This window comes from Lactuca serriola, chromosome 4, assembly GCF_051521515.1.
Source record: "Lactuca serriola cultivar US96UC23 chromosome 4, Lser_US96UC23_V15, whole genome shotgun sequence".
NCBI classification, from domain to species: Eukaryota; Viridiplantae; Streptophyta; class Magnoliopsida; order Asterales; family Asteraceae; genus Lactuca; species Lactuca serriola.
The window spans coordinates 281,964,780-281,990,332 of NC_136411.1; the positions used below are offsets into that span (position 1 = coordinate 281,964,780).

General features: G+C 39.8%; 1 non-coding gene across 1 annotated transcript; it reads right to left on the bottom strand.

Moving 5' to 3' along the window:
* Nucleotides 1-1,415: 1,415 nt before the first annotated feature.
* Nucleotides 1,416-1,522, bottom strand: LOC145103623 (small nucleolar RNA R71). The gene has a single exon (XR_013706704.1). It is a non-coding gene; the product is annotated as a small nucleolar RNA R71 (small nucleolar RNA).
* Nucleotides 1,523-25,553: the final 24,031 nt, after the last annotated feature.

A 25,553-nucleotide genomic window follows, 5' to 3' on the forward strand; every position in this document is an offset into this window, starting at 1 on the left:
AATCTAGTGAATTAAATTAAATTAGACAACTGATCACTGTTTGAGTTAGTTTGTTGTCTAAGGATTAGTGTAGCGAGCGCAAAGCTAATCACTGGAATCGGTAACCAATAGAAAAATTAATCCATTGCACTATTATCATAATATCAACCATAGGATCAATTGAGTTGAACTAAACAGAAGTCCCTCTCGTTATTGAATTTAGTTAAATCTTTGCTTTTCTAGTTTTTAGCCTAAGTAATATTAGTAAGTTTCTAGTTTTGTAAAACTAGAGAAAACCCCTATTTATTATTTAATTTAGATAAAATTAGTCTTTAGTTTTAATTTACCGTTCCCTGTGTTCGATACCCTACTTATTTAGTTATACCACAATTGATAGGTCCACCGCCTTTGTGTGTTCATTTTATAATTAAAAAGTAGGTTTAAAACTAGTTCGTTTTACACACATCAAGTTTTTGGTGCCGTTGCCGAGGAACGATTCTAAATTAGCATTAATTTCTATTTTTATCGATCCTTTGTGTAAGATTTTTCTTACACGAAGTTAATTCTTAGGTAATTTAGTAGTTAGTATAAGTTATAAACAATATCCGTTTTAAGAAGTAATTAGAAAGTTTTTTTGTTTTTGCCTTGAACTCGCCGAGTGCACTCGTGACAACTCGGCGAGTCCATCGCTGTTCACAGTTTTAATTTTTATTTTATTTTTGTTCTTTTTACACGTTTTTTTCTTGTTTGTTTACAGTTATTTCGTGACCCAAGGATCTGATACACCTCTGGTCCCTCCTCTCAAAGACCCGGAATCCGCACTAAGGAGGAACAAAGGAAAACCCGTTGGAGAATCCGTTTCTTCAAAGAATTCGCCACTAAAGAACCTCAAGTCCGTTTTCAGCAAGAAGAAGAGCAACAAATCAGGAGCATCCAGCGCCTCTTTAGCAATCGAAGACCCGATTAAAGAAGACACCGAGTACGAGACCGAGGAAGAATAAGAACCTACATACGAGCACGAATCCGATTTTGAGGACGATTTAGCTATCACTATGGCTAATATCGATGAAGTCCCCATGGGGGAATGGAAGAAGAGGATGCGCGATGACACTGGCCCGGGACTTGTGCAACCTGCAATTCTCGCTAATGCTACTTTCGAGCTAAAGGGCCATATCCTCGCTCAACTCAAGGAGATTCCCTTTTATGGAAAAGACCACGAATATGATTACAAGCACTTAGATGAAGTAAATGATGTGGCTGACTACTTCAATGTACCAAATGTGCCACGTGAAACCCAGCTACTCCGTATGCTTCCAGTCACATTCAAGGGTGCTGTAAAGGATTGTCTCAAGTCACTTCCCCGTGGGTCGGTCACCACATGGGCTAAGATGAAAGAGGAATTCATAGACCATTTTTGCCCGACTTCTAAAATATCCAAGTTGAAGAAAGCCATTGCCAACTTCGAGCAACAACCCGGAGAGTCCCTTTATGAGGCGTGGGAGAGGTACAAAGGTCTTCTCAGAAATTGCCCACACCATGACCTTAATAGCCAACAAGAAGTCTCCATCTTCTATGATGGAGTCAATGTTACCACAAGGCAATTGCTCGACTCGCAAGGCCCGCTCACAAAGAAGGCACCTCCGGTAATCAAGGAATTAATTGAAGAATTCTCTAAACATTCTAGAGAATACCACAACCCAAGAAATGAAGTAAGTCGGGGGGTAGTGAACTCGGCCAATGATGGCATGGCGGCGATGTTGACTAAGCTCGATAGTTTAGATAGAAGGATGACAAAAATGGATCAAACAATCCATGCTATTCGAGTTGGATGCGATAACTGTAGAGGACCTCATCTCACGAAGAATTGTGACTTATATGAAAATGAAAACAAGAAGGCGCAAGTGTTCTACTCAAGCGGCGATAGATACGACGAGAATTGGCGGAAACCAAAGAAAGAATGGCTCCCGTATGAAGAATACAAAAAGGCAAAGGAGGAGAAATACAAACAGAAAAAGAGGGGTTTCTATCAAAAGGAAGAACCAGTTGTGGAAAAGAGAGCTGACTTAGAAGAGATGTTCACAAGATTCATAGCCGCGTCTGAAAAAAGAGACAATGATCATGATGCTGCAATACAAGAGACCAGAACTATACTTAGGAATCAACAAGAATCCATTCTCAATATTGAGAAATAGCTAGGACAACTTGCACATCAAGTGAACGAGAGAGGTCCGGGTGAACTTCCAAGTAAAACCGAGAATAATCCGAGGATGGAGAATGTGAATGCTATAACCTCCAGCTATGGAGAAATTTTCACCCCTGCACAGAAGGTCTCCAAGGTGCATACATAAAAGATAGAAGAGTCGAGTTCAGCTAAACCCGACCAGACTCGTTGAGTCCCTCTAATGGACTCGACGAGTCCATGCTCTGATGACAAATCTGCTGTTTCCTTAAAGCCTTATAACCCTCCTCTGCCATTCCCAATCAAAGCCATACCTGATGACAAGGTTAAAGCATACAAAGCTTTCATGGAGCATGTTAAAGCCCTTCAAGTCAACGTCCCATTTGTGGAAACAATGCTTCAAACACCCAAATATTTGAACTTGCTAAAGGGACTCTTTGCTGCCAGAAAAGATTTAGCTGAAGTCGCAGAGATAGTATTAAATGAGCTACCAGAAAAGAAGGGCGATCCGGGAAGCATCATAATTCCTTGTCAATTTGGAAATGTACTTGCTACTCAAGCGTTGACCGATCCGGGTGCAAGTATTAACTTAATGCCTTTTTCTTTCTTTAAGAAGCTGAATTTACCGGAGCCAAGGCTTGTGAATATGAAGATCCATTTGGCGGATAAGACTATTATTACTCCAAGAGGTGTTTGTGAAGATCTCCTCATTAAGGTGAATAAATTTATATTCCCCATGGACTTTGTAGTACTTGATATGGAAGAAGACCCCGAAATTCCAATTATTTTGCGGAGATCATTTTTGAATACCGCATGCGCATTGATAGATGAATGCGAGTCCACATTAACATTGAGGGTAGGAGATGAGTCAGCAGTGTTTAAAGCTCTACCAGAGATTAAGCAAGAAGAAGGAAGAAAAGAAGAAGTTTCCTTCATTGATTTGGATAATGAAATACTACAAAAAGAACTTGCACTCTTGCAAGAAGAAGATCCAAGTAAGTTTTTGCTATCTTCTGGAGGAAATGATGATGTTGACAAAGACTTGGAGGAGATAGAGAAGCTGCTGAAAGGAACCGATTCAGGAAACACAGAGGGATGTGAGGAATACACTGCGACTCGCCGAGTCTCTATCACGGACTCGACGAGTCCATTCGAGAATGTCAGCAACTTGGATGATTTTGATCTGCTTGTTACCAGCTCCCTGCATGTTCTGGACATGAAGATTTTCCCTAATTCTTTAGAAGATCAAGCAGCAGAAGGAGGAATGGATGGTGATTTTCAACACGTTCATGTAGCATGCCTCGATACAATAATGCAAGAAGATGAAGACATTCACTTGAAGAGGAGGCAAGCTTTGGAGAAGAGGAAAATGCAAGGGTTAGGAGAGATGATGCTGATAACCCAGTCATTGAGTCGCGTATTACCAAACCTCGAGCCCGAGTTTTCACCAACTATGAAGTAATGAAGTTTAAAGAAGGAGGGGTGCAAGAGAAGGTACAAGAGAATGGGGTAAAGAAGAAGAAGATGAGGAAAAGGGAAATTCATGAAGCTGAAGATGATGCTACAAGGAAAAAGAGAGAAGAATTAAGACGGGCTTACAAGAAGAAGATACATGCTTACAAGACAAAGAATAAACCGCAAAAGATTAGGCGTGCATTCCCGATGCAGGAAAATGAAGAAACGTAGATGAGAAGGAGTCCAGCTAACGACTCCTTAAAAAGAAGCGCTTGGCGGGAGGCAACCCGTTATTAGAGTTTGCTTTCTTTTATCTTTCTCGTTTTAATTTTGTTTGATTTTCGTTTTTAGGATTTTATTTTCGTCTTCTAAATCATCAGACATGACTGCGTGAGAGTGCGTATGGGCTAAGTGTGGGGTGGAATGAATTTTTTTAATGAGAAAATGATATAATTTTTGAATTGTTTTCAGACTCGCCGAGTCTGACCCTGACTCGACGAGTCTGACCCTAACTCGACGAGTCTCTTCAGATCCCAGACGAGTTTAAATTCGCGACCAGACTCGTCGAGTCTGATCTTGACTCGACGAGTCAATTTTATTTACAGAAAAAAAAATTAATTAAAAATAATTTTTACATCTGGTAAAACTACGGTTTTTAACCCTAATGAGATCATATTTCCCCCTTACTCGACGTGCGCCTCTCTTGTTTTCTCTCTCAAGCATTCATCAAGTTCTTCACTCTTTCTTCAAAATTCTTGAATTTTATCAACAAAGGTACTTAATTTCTTCCATAATTCTGTTAAAGCCATGATTTTTAGATGCTATAAGGTGTCAATTTCATAGAATACCCAATTTTGAATTTTAGTGAATATTTAGGGTTTTGATTTCGTATTAATTGTTTTGTTTTGGATGGTTATTCTTGCTTAAATATATCTTAGGAACGTCCATGGACAAAACCCTTGAAAAAAAAATTCGAATTTTATGGTCGAATTTTGCTCGACTCGATGAGTCCAGTCGGGGACCCAGATTGTCACACCCCGAAAACCAAAGGCGGAAACGTTTCCGGGGTTGACTCCAAGTTGAGTATCAAATCCAATGCACATAGTAGTAAAGTAAAAAACCATTACATTACATATTAAAGTTTACATTTGTTCAAAAGTAAAGTTGTACATTCATAATACATAGTATATATAAACAAAAGTAGAGACGAGTCTTCTGTACGCTCCGTCTTCTCCAAAAGGATCACTAGGTACCTGTCTAATGTTGACCTGAGAATACAAGCAGTTTGAAAATCAGCATAAAGCTGGTGAGTTCATAAGATGTTTGTTTTGTGAAAATGTACGAGTTTCCTTTGACTTATCGAAAAGTTTGTTATCCAAGAAAATCCCATATTTTCTTAAAAGAAAAGGTTGGTTGATTGTTAGGTTACACGATTCTAGTTATGTTTAACTATGATCCTAGAAAAGTCCCATACTTTCCTGACCGTCTATTACTAATTGTGAAAGATATATAGTTATCTAGTTTATTACACCTTTCTAGTTATCTAACGTTTCCCCAGGAAAGTCCCATACTTTCCTAAAAGTAAGTTTAGTTAATGAATTTCGATGTAATGATTGTTTTCTATTCGTACCTATTGTATTAACTAGGTATTCTGATATCCTAATGGTGTTATCCTGAAGTGTACTTAGATACATATCTTCGTATTCGTGTTCTTATTCTTATACATATTCTTATACTTATTCGTGTTCGTATTCGTATTCGTAGTCGTATTCGTTTTCCCTAATCCTACTCCTATTACTATTCGTATTTGTATTCGTATTCGTATTCGTATTCGTTTCCCTAATCCTACTCCTATTACTATTCGTATTCGTATTCGTAGTTGTATTCGTTTCCCTAATCCTACTCCTACTACTATTCGTATTCGTATTCGTATTCGTAGTCGTATTCATTTCGTTTGTAGTTATAGTTTCGTTATCCGTTCTGTTCCTAGTTATAGTTTCGTTATTCGTTCTGTTCCTAGTTATATTTTCGTTATTCGTTCTGTTCCTAGTTATAGTTTCGTTATTCGTTCTGTTCCTAATTATAGTTTCGTTATTCGTTCTGTTCCTAGTTATAGTTTTGTTATTCGTTCTGTTCCTAGTTATAGTTTCGTTGTTCGTTCTGTTTAATGATTAGTATGAATTATTCGTAGATTATGAAACATAGTTTAGATTGTAACATTTTATCAAGAATTCTATGATTAGTTTGAAAGCTAACTTCGTAATTCGAACTATTTAATAAACACAGTTATTGATATTAGAACATACAGAATGAAATCAATTGAACAGAAAATGATAAGTTGGAGTACAAGATTTCCTTGTACTTTTGCTTGTATTCCCCCATGAAAATAGTGAAAACAGTTGAAAAAGGGTAGGGGTATGAACTCACCGGACAAGAAACGTGACGATTTCGGATGCTAAGTGTCGATTCAAGGTTTGATAACACGCGAGGTTCCTATGTAATACGAAATAATATACAAATGTATCTAATTAAATTCATAAACTTTAATTAGACATGAAGTCACACTCCAACGAACGAAAACACCTCAAAACGGGTGTTTGGAGTGACTCGGGTGACATCTACGGACGGGAATTGAAGAGAGGGACTTGGGATTTGAGTTTACTCCCCATGAATAAACTCATACAAGAGTTTTTGGTCTAAAACACCCATTCCCCATGAGTTTACGGCCGTAAACTCATGGTGGGGTGGTTTATGGTGTTTAATGGGTCACAAATGGGTATGGACACTTGGAAATGCTTGGAATAATTTTACCTAAGGCTTGGATTGAATTAAAATCACCAAATACAACACTTAAAAGAGTTTATGGCCTAAGCATGGGATCTATGGCCGTAAACTCTCTTATCTCCTTGAATAAGTGCTTTTAAGGTCTTAAAATTAATCACATGTGATTCTAAAAATTCCCACAAGCCTAGAAATGAATTTTGGGCACCATTTGACACACTTTTAGGAGTTTACGGCCATAGGGCATGTTCTATGGCCGTAAACTCTCAAATGTGGGGTTTTGATGTGTTTAAGGTCCTTAAACTATTTTTGGTTGGTCCTATGATTTATTCCAAGGCTTTTGGTGGTGTTGGATGGCTTTCTAACACCTTGAAATTGAATTTACACCCATTTTTAAGGAGTTTACGGCCCAAGCACATGCTTGGCCGTAAACTCACACAAACCCTTCAAAGATCATGCCTAAGGTGTTCTAGGTCCATTTCCAATATTCTAAATGTCATGTCTAAGCCTTGATTGAGTCATGGAGGGGTTTAAGGGCTTAAAACCCCCTTAAATATGGGTTTACGGCCTAAGCACTATTCTGGGTCGTAAACTCATATATAAGCCTCTAAATCATTGATAAATCTCAAATTTGAAGGTCCAATATGATACTAAATGAGTATAGGAAGGTACCTTGAAGATTTGAGACCTTAAACTCTAGATTTGGACCTTTAAACTTGGATTTAGGAGAGAGGTTAGAGAGAGAGAGAGTAGTGAGAGAAGGAAAAAGCTTCAAATGATAGCTTGAACGTGTTTAAGTAGGTCCTAAGTTCGGTACAAGGTGGAATTCTACCCGATACCGACGTTAAACGGGGCTTTTGGTCGCACCCGATTAAGTTGCCGTTACCCGATATGGTTGATTCTAGAAATATTCCGTTCACTAATACGAGGTGTTAGAATGAGTTCTAAGGGTATTAGGACACTCATTAATTCATAAAATAAAATCCACATTAATGACTTAATTAGTTGACAGAAATCGGAAACGAAATCGGAAACAGCGATTGGATGATCGAAACGAGTCGCGAAAAGGGGTACAAGCAATGAAACAAAATTTCGGGTTGTTACATTATCCCCCCGTTAGAGGGAATTTCGTCCCGAAATTCAAAGATTTGAACACAAATTGCAAAGTGAAAAGAGATTTGAGGATGAATCTACTGCTTCGGGTCTTCACGCTTCCATGTGGAATCGAGTCTCCACTTGACGTTCCAGTGAATCCTCACTATCAGGAAGCGTCTAGGTTTCGTTGGGTAGATACTTCTTAAAGACCGAGACGTGAAGTACCAGAGGAATGTTACTAAGTTCCGAGGGTAATCGAAGTTTGTAGGCTACGGAGTCAATCCTAATGAGGATTTCGAAAAGTTATATGTTCTTTGGGATACGTGTTTCAGAATGTAACACGCCATCTCTCTCTTTGTTGGCTACCTTCCTGGTTTTGAGGCTGGGGTCCACCTCCTGAACTATCGGGGTTCGTTTGCGACATGGCTGCTGAAAATGCTACAGTTAAAACTGACTGAAGGGTTTCCAGGTCGATTTGAAGAGAAAGTGGTGGATTGTTGTTGGTTTTTGAGCTGGGTCTCTTTCTTGGAGGCATCTTGATCTAATAAGATCAGGAAAGAGAGGATGGTAAGTCCTCCGAATCGAATCAAGAGATACGATACAAAGGATATCTCTTTATGACATACATAGAATTCTATTAAGCGATAAAGCAGGAAGGAGTTATCAAAATAGATAAATTATTGCTTAAAAGGATGATTGAGGAGCAACGCTGGGATGAGGAATTCTATAACGGATTTGGCTCGAGAAATACTACCATAGTATTTCATGATTCGCTGCAGCGACGGCTCATTGTTTGGGTATTGGGTAAGTTTTAGGCATGCCGTACATCAAAATCACTCCCAAGCACATGTTGGCCGTGTCTCGAATGGATATAGTTGGCCAGGCTATATGGATCCTAGACACGACTACATAACTGCCCAGGTTTAACCGCAACGTACAACACCCATTTACTTATGTTTTGTTCTACTTGTAGTTACGGATTTCGACGGTCGGTTATACTTGTATACTATTGAAAATACTTATATTTGAGGTATACTTTTAGTTCAGAGCACTTAGGCCCTTTAGTGTTTATAGTTTTATACCATGTAAGGTTTGGTATACTCCATTCACTATAAACAAGGGCTCTGATACCAATCTGTCTCACCCCAAAAACCAAAGGCGGAAACGTTTCCGGGGTTGACTCCAAGTTGAGTATCAAATCCAATGCACATAGTAAGTAAAGTAAACAACCATTACATTACATATTTGTCACACCCCGAAAACCGAAGGCGGAAACATTTCCGGGGTTGACTCCACGTTGAGTATCAAATCCAATGTACATAGTAAGTAAAGTGAAACAAACATTACATTACATATTAAAAGTTTTACAATTTGTTTCAAAATACACAGTTTATACAGTTGTGATACATAATATAGATATAAACAAAATGAACGAGCCTTGCACGCACACGATCTTGAACCAAGTAAGTCTTCGGGTACCTGTACTATCGTTGACCTGAGAACACAAGCAGTTTGAAAATCAGCATGACGCTGGTGAGTTCATAAGTAGTTTTGTTTTGTGAAAATGTTTATGTTTCCTTTCTGTTTCTGAAAATGTAACACACGCCAAGAAAATCCCATATTTTCTTAAAAGTTGGTTGTTGTATCACAAAAGTAAAGTATTGTTTGATTATCCACTTCATTGTTCTATTCCTTTTATGTACCAGTGTATTCCTAAGAAAGTCCCATACTTTCCTGAATTGTTAGTTATTGTAAAAGATGTAATGTTATTCAGTTGGTTACACTTTTCTGGTTATGAATATGTTACCCAGGAATGCCCCATGCTTTCCTGTATGTTGGTTTTCAATGTGAAAGATGTATTCTGCTAAACCTGGTTATGTACAAAGTTTTCCCCAGGAAGGTCCCATACCTTCCTGAATGTTGGTTATCTTATGTAAAAGGTGTAAAGGATGTAAAAGATGTAAACCGAAACCTGGTTATCTGAAAAATGCAGTAAGTGTTTCATTATTACTATAAGTAAATCTCTGTTATCCTAGTTGCGAGTTCCATAACCATACTAAAGACTGAACCTGTGGCAATAAGTAGTCCACAACCTTGTGGCAATAAGTAGTCCACAATCCTTATGACTTTCGTCACCCTTGAACCATTTCGGTTCGGCTGTAGCTAGCAGCCAGGTGTGGGGTAGTCAGCCCCGTATAGATCTATACACTCAAGTCACGCTCTCTAAATTCCAGAGATTCTGGTTACGGGTGTAGTCCTTCACTCGCGTATCTCTGTGGAGTGTTCACCGAGGACGTGTCTCCAATCATACGGAATAACAAATTTACTAGTAATAATAGGATAATCCTCCATTCGCGTATCTCTATGGAATGTTACCGAGGACAAGACAGTGTACGAAATATATTGTTCATGTGTTATAAAGTCATGCTTTTAACTGATAAAGTTTGGAAACCATTTGTGAAATATATAAAACATAACAGTTTATAAAACCCATTTCACAAATAAATGTTTAAGTGATCTGTGTATTCTACTAGTTATCAGTTGTGTATATCAATATTAAAAGCATATGAAATGTGATACACACACATGAAAATAAGTTTTGAGTACAAGAAAACCCTTGTACTTTGCTTGTGTTCCCCCCCCCCCTGAAAACATTGAAAAACAGTGAAAAGGGTAGGGGTATGAACTCACCGGACTCGGAAATCTGTCGGTTTTGGATACTAGACGTTGGTTCAGGGATTGTTTACTCGCGATGTCCCTATGTAAAATGTAATATTGCCATATAATACTAATTATATTTACAATCACTACTTATTTAGGACATTACACTCCAACGAGGTTAAACACCTCAAAACGAGCGTTTGGAGTGACCCGGGTGACATCTACGGATGAAATATGGCACTAGGGACTTGGGACTTGAGTTTACTCTCCATAAGTAAACATTTAAATGAGTTTAAAACCACAAAACATACCCACACATGAGTTCACATCCGTAAACTCATGTTGGTGTGATTTTGAGGGTTTAAGGGCTTAAATGGACATGGGGATTGCTAGAATGGATATCTAAAATGCCTTGGAACACTTGGAATGAATTAACATCATTTAAAAAGGGAGTATATGGCCACACTCTTGGAGTTTACGGCCGTAAACTCACCCATGGCCAAGAATGATTAATTTGAACTACAAAGGACAATCACATGTGATTCTAACTAATTTTCTAAGCATTGCTATGAATTTAGGTTACCATTTAACAAACTTTTAGGAGTTTACGGCCTAGAGGCATGTTCTATGGCCGTAAACTCTCCTTATTCTCTTGAAAAATTAGTTTTTGATGCTTAAAACACTCATATGTAATTCTAGAAATTTTTCCAAGCCTTTAGGGTGGTTTAAGACATCATTTGACACACTTATAGGAGTTTACGGCCTAGGAGGATTTCTTTGGCCGTAAACTCACTTATGTAGGGCATTTGTTGAGTTTAAGGTCTCCAAATCATTTTTAGATGAATCTAGGATTTACCACAAGGCCATTGGTTGAGTTTCAAAGCATTTGAACATGTTTAAAGGCACTAAATCCCCATTAAAGAGGAGTTTACGGCCCAAGAACATACCTTGGCCGTAAACTCTCTTTTGTCCCTCATAATTCATGTTTTAATTGATTTAAGTCTAGATTTGCAAGCCTTATAGTCATATCTAAGTCCCAACTTTGATTTGGAAGGGTAATTTGGCTTAAAAACCCCCATTTAATGGAGTTTACGGCCCAAGCTTGCTCCTTGGCCGTAAACTCATGTTCTTGGTCCCAAAACTCAAATAATTCATCAAATTGAAGGCTAAAGATGTTGAATAACATGCTAGGGAGGTTACCTCAAGGATTTGAAGCCTTAAACTTGAGATTTGGACCTTAATTCTAGCTTGAGGAGAGAGGTTGTGAGGGTTTAATGGGAAATTGGCCAAAGGCTTCAAATGAAGTCTTAAAACACTTTATATAGTGTTCGGGAATTGGACACGACGGAATTCTACCCGATACCGACGTTAAGTGGGGCTTTTGGTCATACCCGACCAAATTGTCGTGACTCGATATGGTCGATTCTATAATTATTCCGATTACTAAAGTGGGGTGTTAAAATGATTTCTAAATGTATTAAGACACCCATTAAGTCATTTTAGGTTGATATAAGCTAATGACTTAATAAAATGGCGAAATCGGAAACGAATTTGAAAACGACGTTTGGTTGATCAAATTGGATTACAAGTTGAGTTACAAGAAGTGATATGAAATTTCGGGTTGTTACATTATCCCCCCGTTAGAGGGAATTTCGTCCCAAAATTCAAGACAAGAAATAAGATAAAATAGAAATCATGGATCTAGAAAGAGTTGTGGATACTTCTATTTCATTGAGTCTTCTCGCTCCCAAGTGAACTCCGGTCCCCGCTTGGCATTCCAGCGAACCTTCACCAACGGGATGCGACTTTGTTTCGTACGTTTGACTTCTCGATCCATGATTTCGATCGGTTCCTCCACGAAGTTGAGGTTTTGATCGATCTCAATCTCGTCTAACGGAATCACTAGGGTTTCATCGGATAGGCACTTCTTGAGGTTTGAAACATGAAAGACGGGATGGATGTTACTGAGTTCGTGAGTTAGATGAAGCTTATAGGCTACTGGACCAACTCTGGCGATGATTTCAAAAGGTCCAATGTACCTCGGATTAAGTTTCCCACGCTTACCGAAATGTACAGTGCCTTTCCAGGGCGAGACCTTCAACAGAACACGGTCTCCAACCTAGAATTCTAGTGGTTTCCGCCGATTATCAGCGTAACTCTTCTAGCGATCGCGCGAGGCCTTTAGTCGTTCACGAATTTAGATAATCTTCTCAGTGGTTTCACGGATGATCTCAGGACCAGTAAGAGCACTGTCGGGGACTCGACTCTTGGCTAACTGTGTATCTCCCACCTCGGCCCAGCACAAAGGGGATCTGCACTTTCGACCGTATAGGGCTTCGAACGGGGCAGCCCTAATGCTGGTGTGGTAACTGTTGTTGTACGAGAATTCAATCAAAGGTAGATGTGCGTCCCACGACTTTCCAAAGTCAATGACACATGCCCTAAGCATGTCCTCCAGGGTTTGGATTGTTCTCTCACTTTGTCCGTCGGTCTGAGGATGGTATGCCGTGTTCATGTCTAGTTGGGTTCCAAGGGCTTTCTGAAGAGACTGCCAAAATCGGGAAGTAAACCTGCTATCTCGATCCGAGATAACGGATGCAGGTACACCGTGCAGTCGGACTACCTCCTGAATATAAATCCGTGCGAGTCTTTCCATCTTGTACGATTCTTTGATTGGAATGAAGTGAGTTGACTTTGTCAAACGATCGACAATCACCCAAATGGTATCATACCCACTCGAGCACTTGGGTAGTTTGGTGATGAAATCCATGGTGATCATCTCCCATTTCCATTTAGGTATCTCAGGTTGCTGGAGCAGACTCGAGGGTTTCTGGTGTTCAACTTTTACCTTGGCACAAGTCAGACACTTGCCCACAAATGAAGCTATCTCAGCCTTCATATTTGGCCACCAATATTGTTTCTTGAGATCTAAGTACATCTTGTCAGAGCCCGGGTGAACAGAGTATCTGGTTCTGTGTGCTTCCTCCATGACTAATTCTCTGAATCCTCCGGATTTGGGAATCCAGATCCGATCCATGAAACAATGGACTCCGTCACTTCTGATCTCAAGTTTCTTTTCCATTCCTCTCAAAGCTTCAGTTGACATGTTCTCGGGTTTAACGGCTTCTAACTGAGCTTCTCGGATTTGCATGGGTAGGTTGGAATGGATGGTTATCGACTGGCTCTTCACCTTGTGGCTTATACTCTCCTTTCGGCTAAGGGTATCTGCTACCACATTGGCCTTGCCGGGATGGTAACGGATTTCACACTCATAATCACTGAGTATTCTTGCTTAAATATATCTTAGGAACATCCATGGACAAAACCCTTGAAAAAAAATCGAATTTTATGGTCGAATTTTGCTCGACTCGACGAGTCCAGTCGGGGACCCAGATTGTCACACCCCAAAAACCAAAGGCGGAAACGTTTCTGGGGTTGACTCCAAGTGAATATCAAATCCAATGCACATAGTAAGTAAAGTAAACAACCATTACATTACATATTAAAGTTTACATTTGTTCAAAAGTAAAGTTGTACATTCGTAATACATAGTATATATAAACAAAAGTAGAGACGAGTCTTCTGTACGCTCCGTCTTCTCCAAAAGGATCACTAGGTACCTGTCTAATGTTGACATGAGAATACAAGCAGTTTGAAAATCAGCATAAAGCTGGTGAGTTCATAAGATGTTTGTTTTGTGAAAATGTACGAGTTTCCTTTGACTTATCGAAAAGTTTGTTATCCAAGAAAATCCCATATTTTCTTAAAAGAAAAGGTTGGTTGATTGTTAGGTTACACGATTTTACTTATGTTTAACTATGATCCCAGAAAAGTCCCATACTTTCCTGACTGTCTATTACTAATTGTTAAAGATATATCGTTATCTAGTTTATTACACCTTTCTAGTTATCTAACGTTTCCCCAGGAAAGTCCCATACTTTCCTAAAAGTAAGTTTAGTTAATGAATTTCGATGTAATGATTGTTTTCTATTCGTACCTATTGTATTAACTAGTTATTCTGATATCCTAATGGTGTTATCCTGAAGTGTACTTAGATACATATATTCGTATTCGTGTTCTTATTCTTATACATATTCTTATACTTATTCGTGTTCGTATTCGTATTCGTAGTCGTATTCGTTTTCCCTAATCCTACTCCTATTACTATTCGTATTCGTATTCGTAGTCGTATTCGTTTCCCTAATCCTACTCCTATTACTATTCGTATTCGTATTCGTAGTTGTATTCGTTTCCCTAATCCTACTCCTACTACTATTCGTATTCGTATTCGTATTCGTAGTCGTATTCGTTTCGTTTCTAGTTATAGTTTCGTTATCCGTTCTGTTCCTAGTTATAGTTTCGTTATTCGTTCTGTTCCTAATTAGAGTTTCGTTATTCGTTATGTTCCTAGTTATAGTTTCGTTATTCGTTCTGTTCCTAGTTATAGTTTTGTTATTCGTTCTGTTCCTAATTATAGTTTCGTTATTCGTTCTGTTCCTAGTTATAGTTTCGTTATTCGTTCTGTTCCTAGTTATAGTTTCGTTATTCGTTCTGTTTAATGATTAGTATGAATTATTCGTAGATTATGAAACATAGTTTAGATTGTAACATTTTATCAAGAATTCTATGATTAGTTTGAAAGCTAACTTCGTAATTCGAACTATTTAATAAACACAGTTATTGATATTAGAACATACAGAATGAAATCAATTGAACAGAAAATGATAAGTTGGAGTACAAGATTTCCTTGTACTTTTGCTTGTATTCCCCCCTGAAAACAGTGAAAACAGTTGAAAAAGGGTAGGGGTATGAACTCACCGGACAAGAAACGTGACGATTTCGGATGCTAAGTGTCGATTCAAGGTTTGATAACACGCGAGGTTCCTATGTAATACGAAATAATATACAAATATATCTAATTAAATTCATAAACTTTAATTAGACATAAAGTCACACTCCAACGAACGAAAACACCTCAAAACGGGTGTTTGGAGTGACTCGGGTGACATCTACGGACGGGAATTGAAGCGAGGGACTTGGGATTTGAGTTTACTCCCCATGAATAAACTCATACAAGAGTTTTTGGTCTAAAACACCCATTCCCCATGAGTTTACGGCCGTAAACTCATGGTGGGGTGGTTTATGGTGTTTAATGGGTCACAAATGGGTATGGACACTTGGAAATGCTTGGAATAATTTTACCTAAGGCTTGGATTGAATTAAAATCACCAAATAGAACACTTAAAAGATTTTACGGCCTAAGCATGGGGTATATGGCCGTAAACTCTCTTATCTCCTTGAATAAGTGCTTTTAAGGTCTTAAAATTAATCACATGTGATTCTAAAAATTCCCACAAGCCTAGAAATGAATTTTGGGCTCCATTTGACACACTTTTAGGAGTTTACGGCCATGGGGCATGTTCTATGGCCGTAAAATCTCAAATGTGGGGTTTTGATGTGTTTAAGGTCCTTAAACTATTTTTGGATGGTCCTATGATTTATTCCAAGGCTTTTGGTGGTGTTGGATGGTTTTCTAACACCTTGAAATTGAATTTACACCCATTTTTAAGGAGTTTACGGCCCAAGCACGTGCCTTGGCCGTAAGCTCACACAAACCCTTCAAAGATCATGTCTAAGGTGTTCTAGGTCCATTTCCAATATTCTAAATGTCATGTCTAAGCCTTGATTGAGTCATGGAAGGGTTTAAGGGCTTAAAACCCCCTTAAATATTGGTTTACGGACTAAGCACTATTATGGGCCGTAAAATCATATATAAGCCTCTAAATCATTGATAAATCTCGAATTTGAAGGTCCAATATGATACTAAATGAGTATAGGAAGGTACCTTGAAGATTTGAGACCTTAAACTCTAGATTTGGACCTTTAAACTTGGATTTAGGAGAGAGGTTAGAGAGAGAGAGAGTAGTGAGAGAAGGAAAAAGCTTCAAATGATAGCTTGAACATGTTTAAGTAGGTCCTAAGATCGGGACACGGTGGAATTCTACCCGATACCGACGTTAAACGGCGCTTTTGGTCGCACCCGATTAAGTTGCCGTTACCCGATATGGTTGATTCTAGAAATATTCCGTTCACTAATACGAGGTGTTAGAATGAGTTCTAAGGGTATTAGGACACTCATTAAGTCATAAAATAAAATCCACATTAATGACTTAATTAATTGACGGAAATCAGAAACGAAATCGGAAACGGCGATTGGATGATCGAAACGAGTCGCGAAAAGGGGTACAAGCAATGAAACGAAATTTCGGGTTGTTACACAGATGGATTTTGTTTTAATGTTTTTCTGTATTTTCTGGGTTGTTTGTTTTTTTTTTTGCATGTACCATGTTTTCAAGAGGACAGAGCTCAAGTGGAAACCAAGGAGATTTTCCTTGGTTGAATTTCCCTCCGATTGAATCTGCTTCCACAATGACAAGATGGAAGAAGAAGCTGGCTGAGGTCAGGAAGAAGGAGGTTTATGTATCTAATAGATTTGACTGGGATTGGTTAAAGAATGTCCGGTATGAAGAAGAGTTGGTGCCTTACCTTTTGAAGGAATTTACTTACGATGGGGAGACAATTATATGTGATGGATGGAGCTGGGTTTTCAGAATTCAAGAGTCGGTGTATCGAGAACTCTGTTGGGAATTTTTCTCCACAGTATCTTTCCGTGGAGGAGATGATTGCTACCACCCCGCGAGTTTTAGTTTTTGTCTTGGGGGTGAATTCCATCAATGTTCTGTCATTGATCTTGCATGCCGATTGGGGATTTACGACCGACCATTGGTCACTACTGCTATCTTTCGCGCCTTCTTGGAACAATCTCATAAGGTGTTCCCCAACGGTGTTACAAGTACTGGTTGGTGGAACACAATTGCCAACAAATTATATATTCCGAAGTCGGCCCAAGAAGGAAGCATTAGGTCACCCACACACTGTCTCATACACCGCCTTATCTCCACTACAATCAATCAACGAAAGGATGACGACAAGGTGTCCAACCTTGACATATTTTTATCTTTGGAGTATCATCACGCCCGACACCTTCTACAACATTCCATGGTGTTTGGCCTCTTACTTGTCAGAGGGCGCGGTCAAGGATAGGAAAACCTCTAAGATTAATGGAGGAATGTTCGTGACCTGGTTAGCCAACTCTTATGGGTTGATGACCTGCGGTGCATGGAACTTGATGACAATAATTCCTGCCCTTCCCTTTAATCCCATTCTTTTTCGGAGGGCAAGAATTATTGAAGATTATGGCGGTGGTCATTATGCTATCCCGCATGACGATCCGGTGGTCGTGCCCGAGGCACCGGGAAGGAGGGTTAGATCGAGACGTGAGCGGGAAGTGGAGGAGGAACCGTCAGTGATTCCGGTGGACAATGATGAAGTGCCAATAGATTGGTACAATGTCGAGATGAGGCGGCTACTAGACCAAATGGCGAGGGGTATCAATTTCAGCAATGAATCCCACGTGCGGCTTTTTGACCATATCGATATTCCACACATTGATGGGGGTAACTTCCCCTACATACCATCTTGGGACGAGATCATTAATTCAAGGCGGAGTGGAGCTGGTGGGAGTGGGGCTGCGCATGGCCATGATAAGGAAGAAGACGATTAGTTTTTTTTTGTTTAATGGAACAATTTTCAATTTATTTTTGCTTTTGTTTTGTTTGGTGTGTTTTGAATTTTTAGTTAAGACTTTATGTTATGTGTTTGATCTTTTATTTGCCTTGGTGACTTTCAGATTTTGGATTAGGAATGCTTGCATAAAGGGTTTAGAGTTTGAGAGAAAGGAAAAAGTTGAGAAAAGTCAAGAAAGGGCGAAGTTTAGAGTTAAGGTGTCGAGTCCGGTCCTAAGGGAAATGAGAAAATAATTCTAGAGGTTATGGGAAGTTCTTGAGATTTATCAATAGCTGGCACAAGTGCAGAACGTTTATTTTTCCACCCAACGATGACTTGCCGAGTGCAATTAACCAACTCGACGAGTCGCGATATATTTTCACACATTCGAGGCTTTCTGCGACTACACTTGACGAGTCACTTATTGTTATACCGAGATGACTGCTGATTCAATGCTGTTGTACATACCACTGTACCAATTATTCTTCCCGACCAATTCCTGAAGATTTTACACTATTTTTCCTGCATATTTGGAGCTGCCCACATGTGATTTGATGCCCAAGACGTGGATGAGTTGTTCCTATGTCTAAAGTCAATTGAAGATGGAGTTGAACAGAAGAGATATCAACCTAGCGACTGCTACCCCAGGGGAGTTTGTTCCAATTCTCTTTACATTTCATGTTTTTATGCATAACAAGCAATGAGGACATTGCATAAATTAAGTGTGGGTAGGGGGTTGATGTTATCTTAGTAAATGTAGAATCCTAACCTAATGTCCTAATTTAGGTTAATTTTTAAAATTTTTGCATACCAAAAATGTGACTTAGGAATTAATTTAGAAAATTTTGGTAAAAAGTAATTAGGATTCCATGTGAGAGTTATGTTGATGATTGCATGAAAACCCAAATGTTTAGTTGAGCCTATATACGTTATAGTGCATTTGTGGCTCCCTTATTCCAGTGAAATCATGGGACAAAAACACGACCTTGCTTAGCCCGAAGGATGCAATATGTTTAGCATCATGTACCAGAAATTTATCCATGAAAATTATTACCGTTAGCCAATAAAGGTCGAAGTTAAGCGCCCCTGCTTAAGCATGTAGGGTTTTGAGTGAAAAAAACGTGAGATACATGTTAAAAGAGAGAGAGAGAGAGAGAGAGAGAGAGAGAGAGAGAATTGCAAGAAAAGTTTGAAGAATTTTGGAGCAATTAAAGTGAAGATGAAAAGATAAAAATTCTGAAGAGATTCAAAAATTGAAGATACCAAAAATCAAATCAAACAAGGTGGTGAATTCACAAGAATCAAAGATCAAATTATCAAGGAAGTGAAGAATTCCAAAGAGCTCCATAGTGGTATCATAAATTGTAATTCTAGACTATGTATGCTTGGGTTGCTAAACTAAAAATACCTTGAGGATAACAGGTTTTCTACAGATGGATTCGGAGGGATGCATAAAATGAGCATTGTTCGGGATAAGTGGGCGAATGTTTATGAGGATTGTGAGTATTTGGAGTATGGGGGTTATTAGGAAAACTTTTATACACAAATGCATGCGTTGCGGTCTTGGCATAATGGTTGGGTTAGATTGGAGTTGTCCTATGTGATTCTAATGTGCTAAAATTCAGTTTTGCTTGGGGGCAAGCAAAAGTCAAGTGTGGGGTATTTTGATATTTGCATATTTAGCCTCATAATAAGTATAGATTTTTATCATTTATTAGCTAATTTATTGCATATCATGGAAAAAAGATACTTAAAAGTGTTTGAATTGTGTTTTCAGTCCAAAAGCAAAGCTCGGAAGCAAAAGGAAGTAGGAGAAGCGGTTCGGAGCTTGGGAGTTGAACAAAGAAGAAAAACACCAAAAATACAAGGGACTCGACAAGTAGGGTCGACTACTCGGCGAGTGCCGTCGAAGATTTGAGAGGATAAAGACTTCGTGACTTACCGTGTACGGGAATTAAGGAGTGGACTCGGCGAGTCGGTCTTAGACTCGGCGAGTCGGTTCGAATCTATAAAAACAGTTGTCCAGATCGCCATTCACTATTCTGGACCCCTTGGGGGAGAAGCAAGCTACGAATCAGATCCAGGAGAGATCTGAAGAACGAAGATACAACCTAGAATTCAATTCCGAAGAAGATTTGAGGCAAATTCTCATCATTCTACTTAATCTATTGTTTTTTAATTATGGTTAGACAATTAGAATTCGTTTTATTGCTGTTAATTACCTCAATCATGAGCTAAAACTCTTAAACTTCTGTTTGGGGATACAAAATTGAGACTATGGTTTGATTATTGATAGGATTAATTCAATATTGGTGATTTTGTTGATTTTAGCTTGTTAAAGAACCTTGTGTGTGAATGATAACTATTTTTCTGTTAAAAGGAAGATAAATAATTAGTATGAACATCTTTTAATTGTCAACCTCATATGTTTATGTGACCACTTTATCATATGTCTAGGATTAATGAACATGAAACTAGAATTAATGGACAATTAGGTGAATTCATGTGTGAGCTTGTTTGATGACCATCAACAAGGGGTTAACTAAAGGACCAAATTAGTTAGCTATTACAAGTCTAAATTAACCCGAATAAATAATCTAGTGAATTAAATTAAATTAGACAACTGATCACTATTTGAGTTAGTTTGTTCTCTAAGGATTAGTGCAACAAACGCAAAGCTAATCACTTTAATCGGTAACCAATAGAAGAATTAATCCATTGCACTATTATCATAATATCAACCATAGGATCAATTGAGTTGAACTAAACAGAAGTCCCTCTCATTATTGAATTTAGTTAAATCTTTGCTTTTCTAGTTTGTAGCCAAGTAATATTAGTAAGTTTCTAGTCTTGTAAAACTAGAGAAAACCCCTATTTATTATTTAATATAGATAAAATTAGTCTTTAGTTTTAATTTACCGTTCCCTGTGTTCGATACCCTACTTATTTAGCTATACCACAATTGATAGGTCCACTGCCTTTGTGTGTTCATTTTATAATTAAAAAGTAGGTTTAAAACTAGTTCGTTTTACACACATCAGGTTCCATACATATAAAGAATGTTGAAATCCGAGTTATAACGAAGAAGTTATGGTCCGTCGAAGTTTTTCGGCCAAACCGGCACGACACCGGGAGACGTAAATAGTGAATTTACGATATAGGACTTTTTAGCCTTAGTAATCTAAACAAACATTGTAACATCTGGACTTCCAGGTACTATATTTTATCATTTATTTTTGGAGTTAAGAGAGGGACTCGACGAGTTGATGCATGGACTCATCGAGTAGGATCGCGATTCGCTGACTGATAAATGAAGGGACTCGACGTGTTGGTAAGGGTGGACTCGACGAGTCCATTCTGACGACTGAAACCCTAAATCCCCGGGCTTATGCCCTATTTAAAGGACCTTATAGCCCTCTTGTGTGGATACTTGTCCAGAGAAAGTGCCCCTTGAGAGCTTGAGCAAGTTGAGAGAGTGATAAGGCTATATTGATCGATTCTGGTGTGATTTAGCAAAAGAGAAGTTGTTTCTAGCAAGAGGAGGTCAAGGGAGTTGTGGATCCAGGGTTTTCAATTTCAGATCTACACTATTAAGGTGTGAAATCGAACTTCCTTTTCTGTTTTGGGTTAAGATCTATGATCTAGGGTTTTCTATAGCCTTTTAGGGTTTGAAAAGTGGAGTTTATGGTCCCTTGCTGTGTTAGACCTCAGATCTGGACCCATAGAGGTCCAGAGAGCCTTCCCCATTCTGCTTTATGATGGTTTATGGAGGAAAGGAGACTAGGTTGCCATGTTAGAAGGAATTTCACCAAAATAAGACTTGGGTGCAATGCGTGTGTAGCAAGATTCGACCTTTACGTGGTTATTGGTTATGGGGAAGTCAGATCTATAGACTAGGGAAGCAAATATGACCTCAGAGGGTCAGATGAGTGTTTCCATGGGAACAACTTGCCGAGTTCATAAGTGGACTCGACGAGTCGAGTCGGGGTTGACCCGCAATTCGTTGCTGAGTGGCCCGGCGAGTGGAGAGGGAACTTGTCCTGCTAAGTGAGGCTTAGAAGGATTCAGAGGACCAGTATGGACTCGACGAGTCAGGTAAAAGTTTGACCGTTGACTTCGTTGACTTTTAGGGGTTAGTCAATACTTGGACTTTTGAGCCATTATAGGGGTTGAATGGTCTTTTACTCTTCTTAGAGAACTTAGAGGGGAATTAGTCTAGCCTTTGAAAGTCATATTGAATAGAGTAATTATTTATGTGATTAGGCGGAGACTAGTTCAGTATTTCCGAGTTTGAGATTCTTTGAGATTTCCTGAGGTGAGTCTTCTCACTATACTTTACCTTGAGCGGTAATTAGAGTTATGTAATAGAGTATCTTGTATGCTATTTATGTGATGTGTTGCACCGCATTATTTCTATGTGATTTATGTGGTGTGTATATCAGAGTTTACAGAGTTAGGACCGAAAGTTCCACAGAGTTAGGACCAGAGGGTCCACAGAGTTAGGGCCAGAAGGCCTACAGAGTTATAGCCTCGAGTGGCTATTATGTGTTATGTGTGGTATTTTGGGAAACTCACTAAGCATTTATGCTTACAACGTTTTGTGTTATGTGTTTCAGGTGCCAGTGAGGATCACGGGAATGCGCCGGCATGCTCAGTACACACGATTGGAGTTTTTGTACATTTTGATCTTGGGATGTGTTTTTATGGATTTGATATGTGATACATTGGGGTTTGAGAATATTTATGAATGAAATTATAAATTTTAAAAGCGAATAATTGTTTGACAAATTTCGGTGTTACAAGTTGGTATCAGAGCCTTGGTTTGAAGGATTCAGATGCGCCTTCGAGCGCATTTGAACTCAAACTGAGGATTTGAGGAATTTTTCGGAATAAAACAATTTTTTTCTAAAACAGTAAAAGGGCTTTGAAAAGAGCAGAGCATATCAATGTGTACGATCAGCTAGTGCCCGAATGGTGATTTCCCAAAATACCCTTATATTATGTGTTATGAGATATGAGATAATATGTTATGCATTCTAGAGTAGGCTAGGTATTCTTATTAGGACTAGAGTGGCCTGATTTGTGATGCCTTAGCCTAGGGTTTTGCTGCTAGGAGATGCTTGAGAGTGAGTAGATAGCAGCGAGGAGCTTGTGAGAGATTTTCTAGAGAGTAGACTATGCATAGTGAGAGTAGAGTACTTAGGATTTGGGATCCTAGGAGGAGCACTTGGGGTGAATACTGATGCGGTGTGGACGGTAGTATTGGGCCCATACTACTGAAGACACCGGAGCAGTGCGAGTATGCTTGAGCGAGTCTTTGATATTTTTATGTTGCATTTCAGAGACATCATGGTTGGTACACGCCACAGACCAGAGACCAGCGGGGTGAGTGATGAGGAGCTCCGCTAGATGATCCTTGGGGAGGTGGTTGTGGCTATCTGCGCAAAGATTCTAGAGATGTTCGGGTCTATTAAGACCATGCTGATTGATACTCTTGATGAGAGATACACAACGGTTACTGAGGCTGCAGCCGATGCAGCTACCACAGTTGTTGCTGCTGCCAGACCTCAGGGTGGTGATTCGTTGCTGTTTTGGGAGTTCAACAACGCGAAGCCACCAGAGTTTGATGGGACTCAGGATCTAATTGTTGCGATGAGATGGGTTTCTGATATTGAGGGATGCTTCTATACGTGTTCATGTCCGGATCATTTGAGGGTCCAGTTCGTGCAGAACCAGCTTCGCTTGGGAGCGAAGTACTGGTGGAAGTTTGTGACGACGCACTTTTCGTTTGCTGAGCTTGCCGCGGTGACCTGGGAGAGGTTCATCGCTATGTTCTGTGATGAGTATGTTCCCCGGGTGGAGAGGGAACGTTGGGCCCAGGAGTTTCTGTCCCTCAAGCAGGGTACTAAGTCTGTTACTGTGATCACCAGGATGTTCCATGAGAGGGCGATGTTCTGCCTTGAGCACGTGTCTACCGAGCAGGCACATATGAGTCGGTATTTGAGTATTTTGAGGAGAGACATACGAGAGTTCGTGGCGAACTCGTCATACCGGACATTTTCCGAGCTCCAGGAAAATGCTCGGAAGAGGGAGATAGAGCTGGAGACTCAAGCTAGGGAGGAGGCAGAGTCTCAGGAGAGGGATCGACGATCGGCTCAGTCCCAGCCGGCAGCCAAGCGGGCCAAGCCCGCCGATTCGAGATCAGGGAACCAGAAGGGCCGCATTTGTGGCAAGTGCGGCAAGGGTCATGAGGAAGTGTGTAGAGCAGGATCTTGCTACAAGTGTGGCAAGGAGGGGCATATGGCCAAGGATTTCCCCAAGGGGTTTGCAGTCTGTTTTCACTGCAACCAGACCGGACACCGGAAGGCCGAGTGTCCGCAACTGTGGGGATCAGCACAAGGAGCATCGCAGGGATCTGCCTCTACTGCTGTTCGAGCTACCGAGAGTCGGCCGGTGAAGGCCGAGGCACCGAAGGCACGAGGGAGAGCCTTCCAGTTGACCGCGGAGGAGGTCCATGCAGCGCCCGATGTTGTGGCTGGTATGTATTCTTTCATGTATTTATTATGATGTTTGAGATATTCTGTTTATATTATGATATGCGTAGGTACTTTTCTTGTGAGTTATGTGCCTGCCTTGGTGTTATTTGACTCGGGTGTGATTCGATCTTTTGTGTCATTAGCCTTTAGTCAGCACATCAGTATTCGTCGAGAAGCGTTGAGTCGACCTCTGCGAGTTTCCATAGCTGACGAGCGAGCGGTGTATGCCGCCGATGTGATTCGGGGATGTGTACTTGAGATATTCGGAGTTGATTTTCCGATTGATTTGGTTCTGATTGTGATGAGGGATGTCTGTGTCATCGTGGGCATGGACTGGTTGAGCAGATTTGGAGCGGTTATCGACTGCGAGCGGGAGCTGGTGACCATACGAGACCTTAGTGGGGGAGTTTTTACGGTTTACGGCGAGGGTACCCGTTCCGGGTTAGCGTTCTGTCCGGCTGCCAGAGCAAGGCAGAGTCTTAAGCAAGGCTGTAGTGGGTTTGTGGCTTATGTGATGGATACAAGGATTGATCCGAAGAGACCGAGATCGGTTGATGAAGTTCCGATAGTGCGTGAGTTCCCGGATGTTTTCCCCGAGGAGTTGCCAGGTGTGCCTCCCGAGAGGCAGGTTGAGTTTCGTATCGATTTGGTTTCGAGGGCAATGCCTATCGCCAAGGCACCCTATCGTATTGCGCCTCCAGAGATGCAGGAGTTATCCTCGCAACTTCAGGAGCTGCTGGGGAAGGGTTTTATGTTGGAATAGTGTCTAAGGTTGCAACTATATTAGGCAAGTATTTGACCCGATTGTGTATGGTCCTTTTGGGTTGCCTTCACCATAGCAACTTGATAGGATGATTTATTATGAGAGAATAAATATTATTAATATATTATGAGAATAATATAAGAAATAATAATATTGTTATTTGATTAATATAAGTCATAGAATTAATTAGAATTAATTTGGTGACTTAAAGAGATGAATTAAATAAGAGGGAATAAATTGTCAATTGTTTGATAGTTACACTTTAGACTGTAAATCCTTAAGGGATAAGGGTTGGACGGATTCTAGGGCTAGGGATAGCTCAAAATCGTCCAAGGCTTATCTATGGTAAGGATTTGGATTGCTTTAAGGAAAGATTATCCAACTAGGGTTTAAGGGTGAAACCCTAGGAGCCTACAAGTATAAATAGACCCCTAGGGCAAGGGGAATCGGCATCTCTTCAAAGGAAAAGAAACCCTGG